At 30.8% G+C, this 18,168-nt stretch overlaps 2 pseudogenes; one reads left to right on the forward strand and one right to left on the reverse strand.

Moving 5' to 3' along the window:
* Nucleotides 1–4,264: 4,264 nt before the first annotated feature.
* LOC126842534 (putative nuclease HARBI1) lies at nucleotides 4,265–5,948 on the forward strand (annotated as a pseudogene).
* A 391-nt stretch (nucleotides 5,949–6,339) lies between these two features.
* Nucleotides 6,340–17,219, reverse strand: LOC126842533 (mitochondrial import inner membrane translocase subunit TIM50-C-like; annotated as a pseudogene).
* Nucleotides 17,220–18,168: the final 949 nt, after the last annotated feature.

The raw sequence follows: 18,168 nt of genomic DNA on the forward strand, positions 1-18,168 counted from the left end.
TGTCATAGTGTGAGCATAGTGAATCATAGTAAGTCAACTAGGTACACGAGTTTAGACTTAAGTTATTTTATTATTTAGTCGTGTCAGAAGAAGACAATTTTTTTTATAAGTCTAAAAATGGAAGGAAAAAGAAAAAAATGTAAAAATACTAGAAGTACACTTTTTTCATATTTTTCAAAAAAAATCGTTCTATTGAAAATAAAGAAGATTGTAATGAGGTAAGTATCTTTATCGTTTTATATTTTGTTTCATCACTCCAATTTTTGGTAATTTGGTTTATTTTGTAAAACAAGCAATATAAAAGCAATACGAAATTGTTTAGGTATTGTTGAAAAATTATACAATTTTTTCAATACTCCCAAACGAAATCATGTGTTATTATCTACTATCGAAAACAGTAATGTTGATCAAAAATTAAAAACATTAAACAGGCTATTTGCAACTCGATGGGTGCAAAGATACGATGCGATTCATGATTTCATTGAGCTTTTTAAGTTTGTAGTAGAAGCTTTAGAATGAATATCAGATTGGAAGGATTCGTCTGCTACGGATGCATCAATAATTCTAAAATCAATGGACTCTGAATTCCTAATTTCAGTTAATATTGTTTAGGTAAAAACAAAATTTTTAATTAAAAAGAAGGTATCTTAAGTCTATTGCAATTACCTGATGTATTTTCAGCTAATGTTTTCATTTGGCTTACCGTTATGTAAATAATTACAAAAAACCAAAATTGACTTAAAAGAAGCCATTGATCTCGTACAAGATACTGTCAATGAGTTATGTACATTATTGTTAGTTACATACTGTTATGCTTATTACAAAAAAAGAGCTATGTACATTATATAATATTATATTGCAAACAAAATAAATGTACTTAAAAATTAAGTAGTTTGTATTTTTGTGTGTACAAAAATGTCTATCCCCCCCTAAGACAAATTCCTAATTACGCCACTGCTCCTTATACCCAGAAAGACATTCAAAAAATTGAAAGGGTTCAAAATCGTTTTTTATCATTCGCTGGTTATGTTTTAAACATTTCTCATCCCCCTTATAATTACACAGCAGTATCTGAATACTTGAACTTATCTAGCCTTGTTGCGAGAAGAAAATTGTTAGACATTCGATTTATTAATAATTTAGTTCATGGTAAGTTCGATGCTATCCGTTTACTTAATAGAGACACATTTCATTGGGTCCCGTAATAAACAGGTTTTCGAAATCAGCACTCGGAAAACAAACTATTTATGTAATGACCCTATCCAAAGAACCATGAATATAATTAACTCGGACCCCAGTCTCCTAGACTTTTAGTCCTAGTAAAGTATAAAATTAATCCCACAGAATGTTTTATTTTGTTACTATGTTTATTTTTACTTTCATTTGCATGCGTTTCACTATTTTTAACTGTATACTATTATTAATAATTGTAATTTATATAATTTAATTGTTATCTTTATTATTTACTAACATGTAAGTATTTTCTTGTAAATTGCCGTCAGGCGTAAAATAAATAAATAAATAAATAAATAGATGTCAACAATTTGTCAGAAGTTCTCCGATCTACTCAAATTGAAGTAATTAAAAGCACATCCATTTTGAGTATGGTAAAATCAATTCCCAAAGGGATAAGACTATTTAAAGGGACATTAATAGTTCACCAAGTAGTGTGGGAAAATGTTTGTTCTTTTATACAATTGAATAGTATCAGTTGTTTCTCAGCTGTCGAATTGCAAAAAACCAATAACATGATTGGACACCATAAAGCAATACATTTTAGTTAGTTAAATATTAGTGCTTAAATCTTGTTTGTTAAATTGATAACATTTTAGGAAAAAGAGTTTCTTTCTTTTTAAAGTTTTGTCTAAAACCTAAACAAATTATTTTCCTTCTGTTCAGTTCTTGAAGATGTTGATAGTTCCTGTATTTTGTTTTTGTTAAACTAAGTTAAAAACAAAAAAAAATTCCCTCACTCACCTGTTTCATACCCTTACAGCAGCCATTTTTATTTTAATGTTATAAGAGTAACAGAGTAGTCCAGAGCAAAAATAATTTAGTAAAATTACGATTTGTAACAATGGAAATTACAAGATAATTTCTAGGATATTAGCCCATATAACTTTTATGGTCTCTGTCACCTTTCTGTACAAACGTGCCGTTAGCGTCCAAAAAAACAATTACAGGTTTACACGAATCCAATGTTTTCAATCAATTTAACTGTTCTATACTATGTATAAACATGAACGTACGTCAGTAACCAGACATGACGCAAATAATTAATATTTGTATCAGAATACATTAACAAAAGGTCTCCCAAATGGTCTCGTGCATAGCCATTTACCATTAACGATTCTGACTTAATGTCTTGTGAGTTCCCACATTCTATTTGGGCCGTCGAAGCTGACTTTATTGCTTCAGAAGTATGTACAAAAGTTTTAGTTTTGATTAAACTCTCTAAAAATAAATATCGTTGCACGCCTTTGACATGACATGTTAGGCCAGACGTGGGATCATGGTTGAAATTAATACTGGAACTGTACACATGAGCTTTGTTCGTTTTGAAAAAAAAGTGAACACTAATTAGCGTAGTGTCTGGGTCAAGTGTAAGGGGTGTGGTATTTGAAAACAAACGTTTTTGGTGTAGATTAATCAACTGATAATTTATTTCTATTGATAGTAGAAAATGCCTTGGCTCCACAAATATAGATAATAAATTAGATTGCTAACTAGTGATAAAACGTGAAGTCATCCGTCCGCCATTTAAAATGAGGCAAATGAATTTTATCTCTAATCAAATATTAAATAAATATTGTGATATAGGGAATAGGAATTCCGAATTCGTAATATTAAAATTTTTCTATTATGCCTTACCAGGGGGTCTATTCTTGAAACCATTCGAAAATTATCCGTATACGACCGATTCGTATACGAAATGTTCGTATGCGAATGTCAAGAATACCATTTAAAACAGTGTTATATGACTATTCGTACACGAATAATTTTCTACTGCGATCACTCAAAGCACTCGAATAACATTCTATTATGGGTCCAATTCGTATACGTTGCAACTACTGGGGTATAGGCAGTAGAATCTATGATTCGCGTACGAATAACGATTACTTATACTCATACTTATACTTATGTTAACCACGGTGTCATAATTTATGGTAACGTACTATAATCAAAAACTTTAACTTAGTCTTAAAAGTCTAAATTACCAATAGTTGTCAATTTGTATTGTATAGTCAACAGTGTCGACTGTGTAATGTGTTTTACTGAATTTACCGTAAATTATTTTAAATAATGTGTTACCTCTATTGTTGACTACGTTTGTCGATATCCATTTATCGTTTAGTGATTACTGCCGGTGTCTGAACATTTCGGCAAGATTATTACTAGAGACCGAAATCCCACGAGATAAGTAAGGTCTGCCTTGTCTAACTATAGGTTTTATAAAAGCTAAGTATTGTCATTACTGCATAACTTTTTTTTTAAATGGATGATGATAATGATTTAATAATGCAATTATTTGCTATCGAAAAGTTGGAACAAAGAGAACTTGACGGAGAAGTAACTAGGTGAACTTATGAGCCTATTGATCCTTTTGAATGTAAGTACACAGATTTAATATTTTATGTTACTATTAAAATAGTTATTATATTACTAAAATAAAATATGTCTATATATATATATATATTTTAACAATTTGCTGTCATTACTACATACCCATAATTATTAGCATGCAAGACTGTTTGGAGAAGAATAAAAAAATACAAATTAATTCGAAAATTCCTAATCTATAAATACTAATATTTAGTAAGTACAACTTTCTAAGTTAGTTCTTCCTACCAATAATTTTCATAATAGTAATAAAGTCTTAAATAATTATAATTTTGTATTATTATTATATATTGTAATTAATTATCAACTAAAAAATATTTTCAATACAATATAATGAACATAAATCAGAACCAAACAACCAAATAAATGATTTATTAAAATTTAAACATTACATTAGTATACTATAGAATGTTGATAAAGTGCATTTTGTACTAAATACCACCTACTAAATATATAGACTATATTTTATAAAGTATACATTTAACTAAATTTAATTTTACTATTTAGAGTAATCATAAATATTTAGAAATAATATAAATAGTAAACCAATTGTATATTTAAATATTTGACAAGATTTTAGACTATTAAGTACTATGCAGTATATAAATACGTTTTACTCTTAATTATATACTCAAAAGAGTCGATGAAGCTGAGTAATTTAAATGTTAATTACCCGTTATTAAGTAAAACATGGTTTTTTAAACGTTTTTTCATACTTGATGTTATTTAATAATTTAGACCTAACAGATAGACAATTTATTAGTTTATACCGTCTTTCAAAAGAATTATGCAGAAGGGTTGTTGAAATGGTACGTCCATTGAGCGCAAGGTCAGATTTATGGAATATTGATAAATAAATGTTACGGATTTAATGTACATCTTTAATTTACTTTATGGTATAAATTATAGGTTTTTACCGCTTTACGTTTTTTTGCTGCTGGCAGTTATCAACGAGGTGTTGGCGCGAATCGACATACTTCTATTAGTCAAAGTTCCGTGAGCCGAATTTTAGAAGAAGTAACCTCAGCTTTGTGTGAGCCGGCAGTTTTCGACAAATTTGTTTCTTTTCCGCATAACATTAATGAGTTAATTTCTGTTAGGGAAGAGTAAGTAGTACTCATTAATGGTAGTATAAGTAGGTAATGGAAAATTGAGAACCATTAATAGAAAATTTCGGATATTTTAATAACTCTAATCCAAAATATTTTAACTTGATATTTGACTATGGTCTATTCGGATATTTCCAATTACTAGTATAATACATATCAATTGTTATTATTATTAGGTTCTTTAATAAATTCCGGTTACCCGGTGTGATTGGTGCTATAGATTGCACACATATTGCAATAGTACCACCAAGAACTGAAGATGAGTTATAACCCGAGCATATTTATGTAAATAGAAAAGGGTATCATTCTATAAATACTCAATTGGTAGGTATAATTTTTAATTATTATTACAATATTAACGTGTAAAATATAATTTATAATCATTTATAATGTGTAATGTAATAGACATAATAATTTAGATAAATAGTTTATAATCGTTAAAAATCTCATACATGAATATAGTTCTCTATTATTGTGGTAACAATAACCTACAAAGCATGCAGTTGCATGCCTTGCTAAACAGTTTAATGGTAAACTATATACTTAGCACTAAACAGATACATGTTGATGATGTTTAATAATAACACCAAGTATATTTAAAGATTTGTGATGCAAATTTACGCATAATGAATGTGTCGGCACGTTTTCCTGGTTCTGCAAATGATGCGCATATTTGGAATGAAAGTAATGTAAAAACATTAATGTTAGACTTGCGTGAAAATGGTTTCAAGTCTTATTTTTTAATAGGTATGGGTTCAATAAAATATTATTGCTAATTTCTTTGATTTTTTAAAATAAGCCTTCATTCTTTGTTAGGTGACTCAGGATATGCTTTACGTCCTTGGCTTTTGACACCGTTCATAGATCCGGCTCCAAATTCTCCAGAAGCATTATTTAACGAGTCATTTTGTAAAGTTCGCTCAATTATTGAACGTTGTAACGGGGTTCTAAAAATGCGATTTAGGTAATACACACCTATTGTTTGATTAGTATAACATACTTCATAGTCTGTGATATTTAAACATTTTATTTTAAACTGTTAAGATGTTTGCTGAAACACCGTGTCTACATTATTTGCCAAATAAAGCATCCAAAATAATAAAATCTTGCATTGTGTTGCATAATTTGTGTATAATGGAAAATGTCCCTCTCATCGATTTAGATGACATAAATTCAAATGATTTTGATTTTGGCATTTTCGAACCTATGGTTGAATAATGATAATAATTTTAATTGTATACATAAATAATATAGTAATTCCTGAATTGCAGTGATATAAATCCGAAAATCCGTAATTAAAAATAAGCGCATTTGAAGCCACACAAAAATCGTAAAGTATTAAATATTTTTAAAGTATAGCGTCTTGTACCTAAGTTAATTGTTTTTGATAAAAATGAAAAAATACCAAAGTTTGACTATAACTTGCTTTCAGATTTTGGATTTATTTAAATCCGAAAATCCGGAATACGAAATCCAAAAACAATTAATAGTCAAAGTTGAACCTTTTTTTTTCATCAAAACATTTTACTTGGGTACACAGCTTGTAATACTATTTAATATTTATAAGATTTTTAGTGGCTTAAGTTGCGTTTTTTTTTAAATACGAAGTTCAGGTTGCCGTAGAATCAATTTCTTCTTCACTTTCCGAAGAGTCATTTAATCCGGCCAACAAACATAAGGCTTTGGCCATTTTTTCTTTTGCCTTTGTAGCTCTTTCTTTTAAATCGGTTTGTCTTTTCAATAACTCAATTTTATTAGAATAATAGGACTCCATTATTTTGTTGCGGTTGTCGCTAATTGTTGACAAATGTTGAGAGGCAAGTTGAGTTTTTTAGAAACCCATTTAGAAGTTTTAGGCTTACATCATTTTTTATTTTACAAAATATATGTACAATAAAAATGTTGTAATTAATTAAAGGGTACATAATATAAAATAATGTAATACAATATATTAATACATAAAATAATATTATAATATAATATATAAGCTAGATAATATAATAATTCAGGTAATATACCGTAATTCGTATACGAATGCGTAGTAGAATAGAAAGAGTAATAGAAAACGCAATTTCAAGAATACAGTTTTAAAAAACCAGTAGAAAGTCACATTTTGTATACGAAATGGTAGTAGAAAATTTTCAAGAATAGACCCCCAGTGTTGTGCATTTGGTTGTGACAATCGAAATTAGGAATACAAAGAAATTGGTGGTTAAATGTCAACAAATCCTATAGTAAATATTTGTTTAGATAAATTTTCAATAGTACATGATGATAGTCCAACTGATTTAACATATTATGACCCAAGAAATATTTAATAATATCAAACGCACACCCAATTATTCCACACGATATAATCAATGAAAATCGAATTTTAGAAGGCATTAGAATAGTATCGCCAATATCATTTATGAAATCCGGTTTTCAAGACGAACTAGCACATATTAGTAGTTTTCGACGTCAAGTGTATATACACCCTGATGACATTGCAAACGTACCCGGCTCCCTACTAATCAAATACGACAACACGGACTTTAGAATCTTTTTAACGGACGACACGATGACCTGTTTTATATGTAAACAAACGGGCCACACATCTAATTTCTGCAAAAAAGAGTTGAAAACTACTAACACTATCAACCCCAATACAACAATAATAGAGGAAAATATAATACCCAATGATACAAAAAGTACACAAGTTTCAATCGATAAGCAAAACATTAGCTCCAACCCAAGCCAAAACCAACCCTCTATTAACATAAATATACCAAATACACAAACCAAAAGACCTCCACCATCATCAAGTTGCCCCTCTTCGCCAACATTTTCGTCACATACGGATGTACAACATGTCGACCGAAAACCCATACAGCCCAAAAACACTAGAACAAAACTGGTAGAATCAAATAAAGCAAACGATAAATCTCTAGGCCAAAAAAAACTTAAAAAAAGCAATTCTCTAGAAAATGTTCCACATAAACTTGATGACACCCTAAGGAAGGACCTGCGGAAGGCGTTTTCTCAGACAATAAAGAAACTCCTATCTCACTCACACAATTCAAGTACATAGTTGAGAATTTCGCAAATAAATCTATCAACATCCATTCTCTCTGCAACGAAATCAACGTAGACATACCCTCATTGACGACAATTATTGACAAGGTCAGACCACATATAAACGATCGTTCTATGAAGATGAAACTAACTATACTGTCTAATCTTCTTTTTCAATCTTTAACGTTCTAAATAATTTTAACCCTCAAATGAAAAACCACAATATCTGTCGCACAAATAATAACAAACAATAATAAAATCACATTTACCTACAAATGAATAACTCACATCTCAACAAATCGTCTCAAATGCCTTTTCAATAACGAAATGATAACCGAATCCAACGTTGAAATATACTAAATATAAAATAAAACTCATATAAGCAATTACTGTACACTAACCCAATAGAAAAGAAAAAACAAATAATAATAAACAACATGACTCATAATAAAATATTACAATGGAATCTTAATGGATTCTTCTCAAAATTAAATGAATTGAAACTTCTAATATTTAAATACAGCCCTAACATTATATGCTTTCAAGAGACAAACTTCAGCAGAAACAACGTCGGAACTCTAAAAAATTACGTAGAATATACTTAAGAAAGAAGTATATGTAATAGGGCCAGTGGAGGGGTGTCGATTTACATAAACTCCGCATTCCCTAGCGAGCAAATTCAAATTAAATCCGACTTAGAGGTAGTAGCAGCAAAAATAAAAAGCAAACAACCATTAACAATATGTAATATCTATATTCCCAACCAAAAATTATTCTCGTGCATCGACATTGAAAATATTATACAGCAACTACCCTCTCCTTACATTATTGTGGGCGACTTCAATAGCCATCACACCTCTTGGGGCTCATATAAAATTGACGAAAGGGGTAATGAGATAGAGAAACTACTAGATAATGAGAATATAGTTATTTTAAATAATGGCGAACCCACTCGCATTAACCCTAATAACGGTAATCTATCTGCAATTGACTTAGCCTTCTCAAACGCAGCTTTAGCAAACGGTATAGAATGGAATACACTTCCAGACATATATAGTAGCGACCATATCCCTGATATTAATCACCTGTCTACCCCGGAAAAATAACCAACAATCTAAATCTACCAGATGGAATCTTAAAAAAGCCAACTGAGAAATATTCACAGCTTTAATCGAAGATGAAGTAAACACAACCGAACCCATTGAAGATCTTACAAATACAATAGAAAAATTTACCAACACTATCATTAATGTAGCTGATAAAACCATTGGAAGAGCATCCATTTTTTCAGAGAAGCCCCGGGTACCTTGGTGGGATGATGAAATAAAACAAATTATAAAAATAAAAAACACAGCGTTCAATAAATTTAGAAAACATCCCTCCCAGGAAAACTTTATTGAATTTAAAAGACTTAGAGCAAAATCTAAATTTACGATTAAAAATAAAAATAAACTCTCATGGCAAAACTTTACATCAACTATAAACTCATACACAGACTCTAAAATAATATGGAATAAAATAAAATCCCTGAAAGGGCTTAATAGAAATAATAGCATTAAACTAATTGACAACGATAAAATATTAGAAAAAGACGAAGAGGTTACATCAATAATTGGAAAATATTTCCAAAAATGTAGTAGCGATGACAATTATGACGAGAAATTTTTGGAATACAAGAAAACTATGGAAAACCTTCCATTTACTGGGAATGAAATTCATCCCGAAACATGGGAATTAACAGAGTTGAACAGACCAATTAACATCCATGAACTTGACCATGCAATGACAAAATGCAAAAGTAAAAGTCCTGGACCCGACAACATCCCCTACATATTTTTAAAAAACCTTGGAACTAAAGCTAAAAACCAGCTATTAAAAATATTCAATGAAATATGGGACACAGGTAATATTCCAGATAGCTGGAAAAATGGAAATGTAATAGCGATACACAAACCAGGGAAAAACAAATTTCATGTTAATGGTTATAGACCTATTACATTACTCAACACCATGTGTTAAATAGTAGAAAAAATAATACATTTCAGATTAGTCTGGTATCTCGAACACATACAATACTTCAGTCCTATTCAAAGTGGATTTAGGAAAAATAGGTCTACTTATGACGCTCTCAGCAAAATACAAGATGAAATAAATTCGGCTCAACAGGGTAAGCAAAACCTAGGACTTGTTAGTTTAGATATAGCCAAAGCTTACGACACAGCATGGAGACACAAAATCAAAACAGAACTATTTAAGGTAATAAACAAAGGAAAAATGTTTAAATTTATTGAAAATTTCCTTCAAAATAGAACATTTCAGGTCAAAGGAGTAAATTGTTGTTCAGATAAATACATTTTGGAGAATGGTGTCCCTCAAGGATCGACATTATCTGTTACGCTTTTTCTAGTATGTATTAATAATGTAGCTAATACTATCTCAGCACCAATACAGGCTACGTTATTTTCCGATGACTTTAATATCTCTTGTAAAAGCAAAAACATAAAAACAGTGAGATACTTCTCACAGGACACTTTAGACAAACTTTCAAATTGGACACTTAACTCAGGATTTCAATTCTCCCCTGAAAAATCAAAATGTATCAATTTTACTATGAATCGCAAAACCGAAAACCTTTCATTAAAAATGGCCAACAAAGAGATTGAACAAGTCACAGTCATAAAAATATTAGGTCTAACCTACGACCAAAAAAATACATGGGTACCCCATATAAATCAGCTAAATATGTCTTTAAATCGAAACTTAAATTTAATCAAAATGATATCGAACACTTCTTGGGGTGCAGACACCTTAACTTTACTGAGAATATACAGAGCCATTATTAGGTCCAAAATTGACTATGGATCTATAATATACAATAATGCATCTACCAACACTCTTCAAAAAATAGAAAGCAAACACAATAATGGGATACGTCTTGCCCTAGGGGCATTTAGAACCAGTCCCATAAATAGTATGCTAAATATTGCAGGAGAACTTCCCTTACATTTACGTCGTTTAAAATGATCTCTTCTTTACACAGCTAAATTAATAAGAACAAATAACCCAGCAATAAACCACAACAAATCAAGAATCGACCAAGCCAAACTTAAAGGAATAAATCCTGAAAGTACGACTCAAATAGAACAACACCAAATAACAACACCTGGACAACCAAACAAACAATATCCGAATACTACAGTACAACAACAACATTACCACACAACATAAAAAGAATAATACAAGAAAAAATAGAAATAGAATGACAAAACATTTGGCAACAATCAAACACAATGCTAAACACGAAATAAAAAACAGATACAAATCGATCAATTGTAATAAAATAGAACTTAAGTAAAAACTTTTATAAAATAGTTTTTCGCGACTTTGAAATTAGGAACAATGAATTTATAAATAAAATTGGCAACTATTAACTAGTTTGTTAAAACTATCTGTTTTTTTTAATGTATACACAATAGTGTACGTAATATAAGGTATTTTTTGCAATTCACTGTCCTGTAAAATTAGACTTTTTACAGTTAGTCCGCTGTTCTTCGGAAGACGCGATATGACATTTGATTCTTGATTCACTTATTATTAAACCAAGAAAACCACGGAAACCATGAATTATCTACGTTTTTATTATCTACCTGTTCTTCTACATCTATAATTTCTTCTTTTTTTTCTTCCTGAAATTAAAAAAAAAAAAATTTTACGAAACAATAATCATATATCAATAAATTAAATAAATAATCTTAGTATGTTTATATGACTTCTATATACTAGAATATGAAAACAAATAAAGGCTTATATTGACTCTAGTCGCCTCATCCGGGTTGATTCTGCCTCAGGGTGTGTTCCATCCAACATCAGGCCTCCGATTAAAACCAGTAGCGTCCTCATATTTAGATATTCGTATACAATAACAAAAAAAATTGTTTTTTGAATTTAAATTTAAAATATTTTTCAGTTAAGTACCAACGCCATTTAGTATAATATTTATTGATTTATGTAAATTATATTTTATTGTGTGTATCAGGAGTGATTCTTGCAAGATGAGGTTCTGGCCACCCTTTGTAAATTTCCATTTGTACTTCATTCACTGCCTCCTCGAATATTATTTCGTATACGTCCGTTGAGACACCATGTTTTTAGGCAATATATGTATATATTTTGATGCTCGTATTGGATCTGGTATGTTGCATGAATCCACTCCATGTTTTGATTGGCAAGATCTGCCAAACACACCGCCACTGCGTCTTTATAAAAATAACTAATACCTTTTACAGCTCAGCCATTATACGGGCGATGTGCATATGATACATCTCTCGTTTTAACAATCTGTAATTGATTGCCGAAATGAAATGCTTCCGGTCGTCCACATTTAAATTTTCGGCAATTTGTGCAATTGTTATATGGAAATGTTTAATGGAGTCCATCGTAGACCTGTGTGAGCCTTTTGACATTTTTATGTCTTTGCTTTGGCACATAAACGGAAAAATCGACACCGCTTATCATAACGAAAAAACCGACGTGTATGTTGTAGTCACAACGTTCAAAATAGAAATGAATAATAAATTCAATAATTTACGGGGCCAAATTCTCTATGAATTGTTTTGGGCCAGATATTATGAAAACACTGATACATAAAAATGTATCCCATGGTGTTGCGGACTCGTACGCAAGCTGTTAAAATATAATATGTAATACCTATGTGAAAACTTTTTATTTTAGACGATCGAATACTGTTTTTACGTCGAACAACACCGAATATTATACGGTACGCTCTCGCCGATTAATAGGTCTCTCCCTATAAATTATTATTATATTAAACTTTATGTATTTTTTGATAATATAATCAGGATAAATCATGTTATTAGGATACATATTTCTGTACATAAATGTTAAACGTGTGATGATATTTTGTTGTAGTGACAATGGTTGCAGACAGCTGGCAGAATGCAGGCGCCTCTACAAATGTAACGTTTGCTCAATGCATTTTTCTCAAAAATCCAACCTCGCTGTACACGTACGCACGCACATGGAAGTAAAGCCATTTAAATGTATAGTATGCTGTAAGTAATTTTCTCAAAAATCCAACCTCAATCTACAGGAACGCACGTACACAGCTGAAAAGCCCCCATAAATGTGTAGTCTTTTAAGTCATTTTCACATAAATCCAACCTCGATAAACATTTTTGTTGACAATTAATTAATTAAATATGTGTATACAATGATTGTTACATTTTATAATGTTCACATGTAATAATTATAATTTAAAATTTCATATATATTTATAATGTCTACATAATATTTATAAATTATACTTACTTTTAAACTTTGTTGTTTTTCTCGAAAGAACTTAACAGGGTCATCATATTGTTTGTATTCTTTTATAACTCCTTGAACGTCTTCTATGTCATTTACGAATTCCGCTAAACATATCAAAAACAATTTTATTAAACAGAAATTTCTTAGATGATGGATTTGAGTTAGGAAATTGAGTATTCTATATACATTTTATAGGTACTCAGCTAAAATAAAAAAACTGGTTTTTATCTATTATTTTTAAATAGACTTAAATTGTAAAAATTGTGTTATTAAATTATTTACTTGTTAAGAAGTCTGCAAGGTCGATGAGAGAATTATCGTTTTCGTCACCATTCCATCTAGGTATTATTAAAGTGTTGTTGGGTTGAAGTGCTGTCCAATTTTTATTCCAGTCAACAACGATCACTTTTTTTAAATTACGGTTTATTTTGTCTACATTTTTTAAAAGATGGCCATTTTAAAAATCTGCACACTGACGTGAAAGTCGATAGTAAATCCATCCCAAAGGATCAAGCTCGTTTAATATAGGATGAGCAATCTGTACAACAGAAATGGAATCAATTTCTCCTTGAAATTCCTAATATTTTAATTGACTATTTAGTAATTCTGGAACACTTAACGGTAATGGAAAGGGTTCTTTGTTTATGGGCAAAGAATAGGCATTATTTGACAAAAATTGATCTAAAAGTCAATATAGTGTTTATTTGTTTTGAAATTAAGCTATTCCCATTCCCATTAAGAATGATATTGTCTTTTATTACTGATTAAACGTCAGTATAGAAAAAAAAACTAAACTGCGTTCTATTTACAGTTAACAAATAATGTGAGTTATTTTAAAACAAATAACATTAATTTTAGACATCCAGCGGTCTATGCTGCCTATGGTATCAAAGCTAAAATGAACATTACATTGTGTAAATTTGTATTACATCAGTATCACTAATGAAGAACATAATTTATTTATTTTTAGTTAAGAGGTTTTTTAATTTGAAGGATTATTGAAAGCCAGTTCTTTTTATTATATATCTCATTAAATATATTTTATATTTAATTATTAGTACCACTCTAAACATTAATAGTAGATAAATATTTAAATCATTTATAAAAAAAATAAATTGTTTAGCTATGATGCAAAAAAAACATTGTTGGTACTTCTTGAATTATGTTTCTACATTTTTAATTCTTGCATATAAGGCAAATTGTTCAAACAAATTATTGTAATGCACATACACTAATTAGGTTTTAGTTTTACATGTAATAAAAAGGTATAAATAATTCAAATTTATTGCTATTTATGTATACTTACATCGCCATTTTCAGCTGTAAATACGACTACTTCAAAGTTTTTTCCCACCTTTTCTAAAAAGTAGTCGACATTGGGTCTCTTTTTGAATTTCCACCCTGTACTATACTGCATATTTAATTTAGTTATTAATGAAACCATAATTTCCTGCAACGAAGAAATCCTATTCTTACGCTCCACTCGGGATGAACTAGAAGATCAATCATTTCAAACACTAGGGTGTACTGTGGTTTTTCGTAATAATCAGGCAATGGGTCGGGTAGCAGTTTATCAGGAACAGTTAAGGGAGTTGTCAGCATCTAATAACAGGAAACTTTAATGTACTATCTTATTCATTATGGCAATATAACATTATTGTTTTTAATAGCTATGTTTAAATAATAGATTTAATGTATAATATATAGCAATACCTTATGATAAAATTGAATCCTAAAACACAACTTTTCATATGTCTGAATTATAAAAGGGTCATCTTTATTTACATTGATAATTAAGTCGTCATCTCCATAACCTGAAATACCAGAGTAGAAATGTGTAAATAACGAGCTACAAGAAGCTGATTTAATTTTGGTTTTAACAACAAACGGCTAGGTACTCAGTAAATACAATCCACATCCTACAAGCGCTGTTAATGAAATAGCAAATGCCTTAGAACTCAATACTATCCATTTTTTTAATGTTGACTTTACTTTTATTGCTTTATGATCAGCAATATCAGATTTGAATCTATAATAGCCAAAATTCTTATATTTGGATACTACTAATAAAAAAATTAAAAAATAGACATTGTAATACATTTTTGTAAAATGGTTATGAAAATACCTCAATTTAGAAACTTACTGTTAGGAGAATTCAGTAGTGGCCGGTAATACTTAGAACTAGATACAACTAAAAAAAGGCGATTTAAGTAACTAATACTTTTAGTCATTTTTTCTACTATTGTTCTACTTGTATCGATATAAATAATAAAACAACCGTAGTTCAATATATGATTATTTATTTAATACTAGCTGTGTTGCCTGGCTTCGCCCGGGGTTATGCAATGTGTTTATTTTTTTTAAATTTGATCATAGCTAACGAAGAAGAGTTTGTGTTGTTTAGAGTGTATTATTTTTTATTTCGCTATATTATATATATATAACCAACAAGTTGCCAAAATTTTTCTAGATATGTATGCTAAATTAAAAAAAAATCGACAAAGAAGTAACGTTTTCCATTTTTACCCCTTTAAACACCCCTGAAGATTGAATTTTGGAAAATCCTTTCTTAATGCACATCTAGAGCATTAGAAGAATCACTGCTCCACATTTCAATTTCATACGTTTTGTAGTTTTAGAGAAGTAGGGATCAGTGAGTGAGTGGTATTTGGCATTTATGTACATCTGAACGCACGGCAGTGTGCCAGACCAAGTTCCAGCAATGCCAGTGTACTTTACATGAACCAATTCACCCGGTTTTTCTAACTCACATATCTCTGTTTCCTCTTAGGTTAAGCTTTTGAAATTTGAAATATAGATTAAGCTCGAGCAGCTTAGAATACTGTACAAATTTGAGCCCTTAATAGTAAGCTTTTTCAAAAGGGGAGAATTTCAAAGTTTTCATTTTTGTTACTGACTCACTCATCATCAAAATTATAAAACACTTCCCGTATAGGTAGAAACTTGAATTTTTACACAAAGGCAGGTCTTATAGTGTAACTATAGGGAAAAATCTGTAAGTTGCACTTTTCTCAAAATGAATGCCGCTTTAGGGAGTGTAGTTCTAAATGCATGAATATTGCTTGATTAGATCTACACTTGGTCAGTTTCTGAATGAAGCATGAAACATCATTATTAAATGTACTCACTTAGGAGTAACGTGGGTGATAGGAAGGAGATAATTCTCAGAAAAAAAGGTTCAGATCCTATCCTAAAAAAGTGTCGACCAATCAAAGTAGTGGTATATACATTGTGGCTAAGTCTGTTTTATGCCTCATTCAGGGAACAAATGTACTTTACCGGGCACCTTTTTTTTCGATTTTTTTTTTAATCGATAGTACGTTCAATGCTGATGAAATTTTGCTAATGAATTTTTTGCCGGACGAACTTAGTTTCGGAGTTACTGACGTTTTAAGTTCGCAATTACGGCCGGGCGCGCACTATACAATAACACGGTTACAGCGGGGTCGACTACCTGTTCTCGCCCGTAATGCAAGGCGACGCGACAATACTTACGGCGATATCCCAAAATAGCATTTTATTCATATCGGATTTTTATTGCATTATAGATAGTAATGCAACTATATAATAATTATATATATTATTAAATATATATATTATATAATAATATGCTTTATCTACTATGTTTGAAATGCCATAAGCTGCCAAAATGGATAACGAGCATCATGTGAATTTATTTGACCTAAAAGAATGGAGCTCAAACGAAAACGGTCTAACTTTAATTAACAAATTAATAACATTTAATGTTCTTCCGAACACAAGAAAGTGTCCGAAAGGCCATTTAATGGTATTGGTCAATGATGGCAGTGTACTAGACAATTTCAAATGGAAATGTCGCACTAAAACTGAAAACCGCTCTAGGAAAATGGTTGTTTGCAACTACAGGTAAAATCATTTTTAAAATGGAGCAATTTTTTCGTTTAAAATTTAATTTTTATAATTTATAATAGTGTTTCATTGCGTAAGTCGACATTTTTTTTACCGGTCTCACTTACCTCTACTATCCATTTGTGGTTTTGTCAACTTATGGACAATGAATTGTCCATCAAACGTCATTCAAATGCAACTTCGGTTGTCCAATAAAACTGTTGTGGATTGGGAATCGTTCTGCAGAGAAGTGACGTTTGATGCAATGGTACATAACAAAACGCAATTGGGAGGTATAGGTAAGACGGTGGAGATCGACGAGTCCAAATTTGGTCGCCGTAAATATCATCGGGGCCATAGGGTAGAAGGCCAATGGGTTTTCGGTGGAATTGAGCGTGAAAGCGGTCAATGTTTTCTCGTCCCAGTTGAAAGCCGTAACGCCGATACGCTCGTAACTATTATTTCGGAGTGGGTAAAACCGGGTACTACGATAAAAGAATCAGTGGCGTATCACTATTATCATTATTGCGATTAGGCGTACGATAGACTGGGCGAATACGGGTACAATCACCTTACTGTGAACCACAGCATGAACTTCAAAGATCCTGAGACGGGTGCACACAAAAAATGCAATTGAGTCGGCTTGGCGTCACGCGAAGGCGTCTTTACCGACGTATAAAAGAAAAAAAGAATTTTATGGTGGGTACTTGGCAAAGTAAAAACATTAATTTTTAAAAATCGTATACAATACATAAAAACATTCCATTTATGTGGGCAAAATAACCCATTTTTTATGTTACATGATTCATATCACAGAAACAGTATTATTGTATTCCGTGATAAAATGTATAGTAATGCGCGCAGTTTATCTAAATGTGCGCGCACGTGGTCAGTGGTACTGCCATCAGCCGTGGTGGTGGTAAAATTCTATTGCCTCGCCGGTGTCGGGACTTGGGAAAATCCAAAATGTCACATTATTTTTTTTTTTGTATATTATTTTACCGCGTGCCGTGTGCCATCATTCATATGCCATTTTGTCTGCGGATTGTGGACTGTGCGTGTCTACAACAAATTCGAATCATGTCTAATTCGTTGAAAAAGGTAAGACCTTTTATAATTCAATTAAATAATTTAAATTCAGAAATATTAGCGGTTTTAAAAGGAGAAA

This window comes from Adelges cooleyi, unplaced genomic scaffold (assembly GCF_023614345.1).
Source record: "Adelges cooleyi isolate 19-005CV unplaced genomic scaffold, UGA_ACOO_1.1 ACOO_flye_CR_arks_rails_tigmint_CR_PRNA_547, whole genome shotgun sequence".
NCBI classification, from domain to species: domain Eukaryota; kingdom Metazoa; phylum Arthropoda; class Insecta; order Hemiptera; family Adelgidae; genus Adelges; species Adelges cooleyi.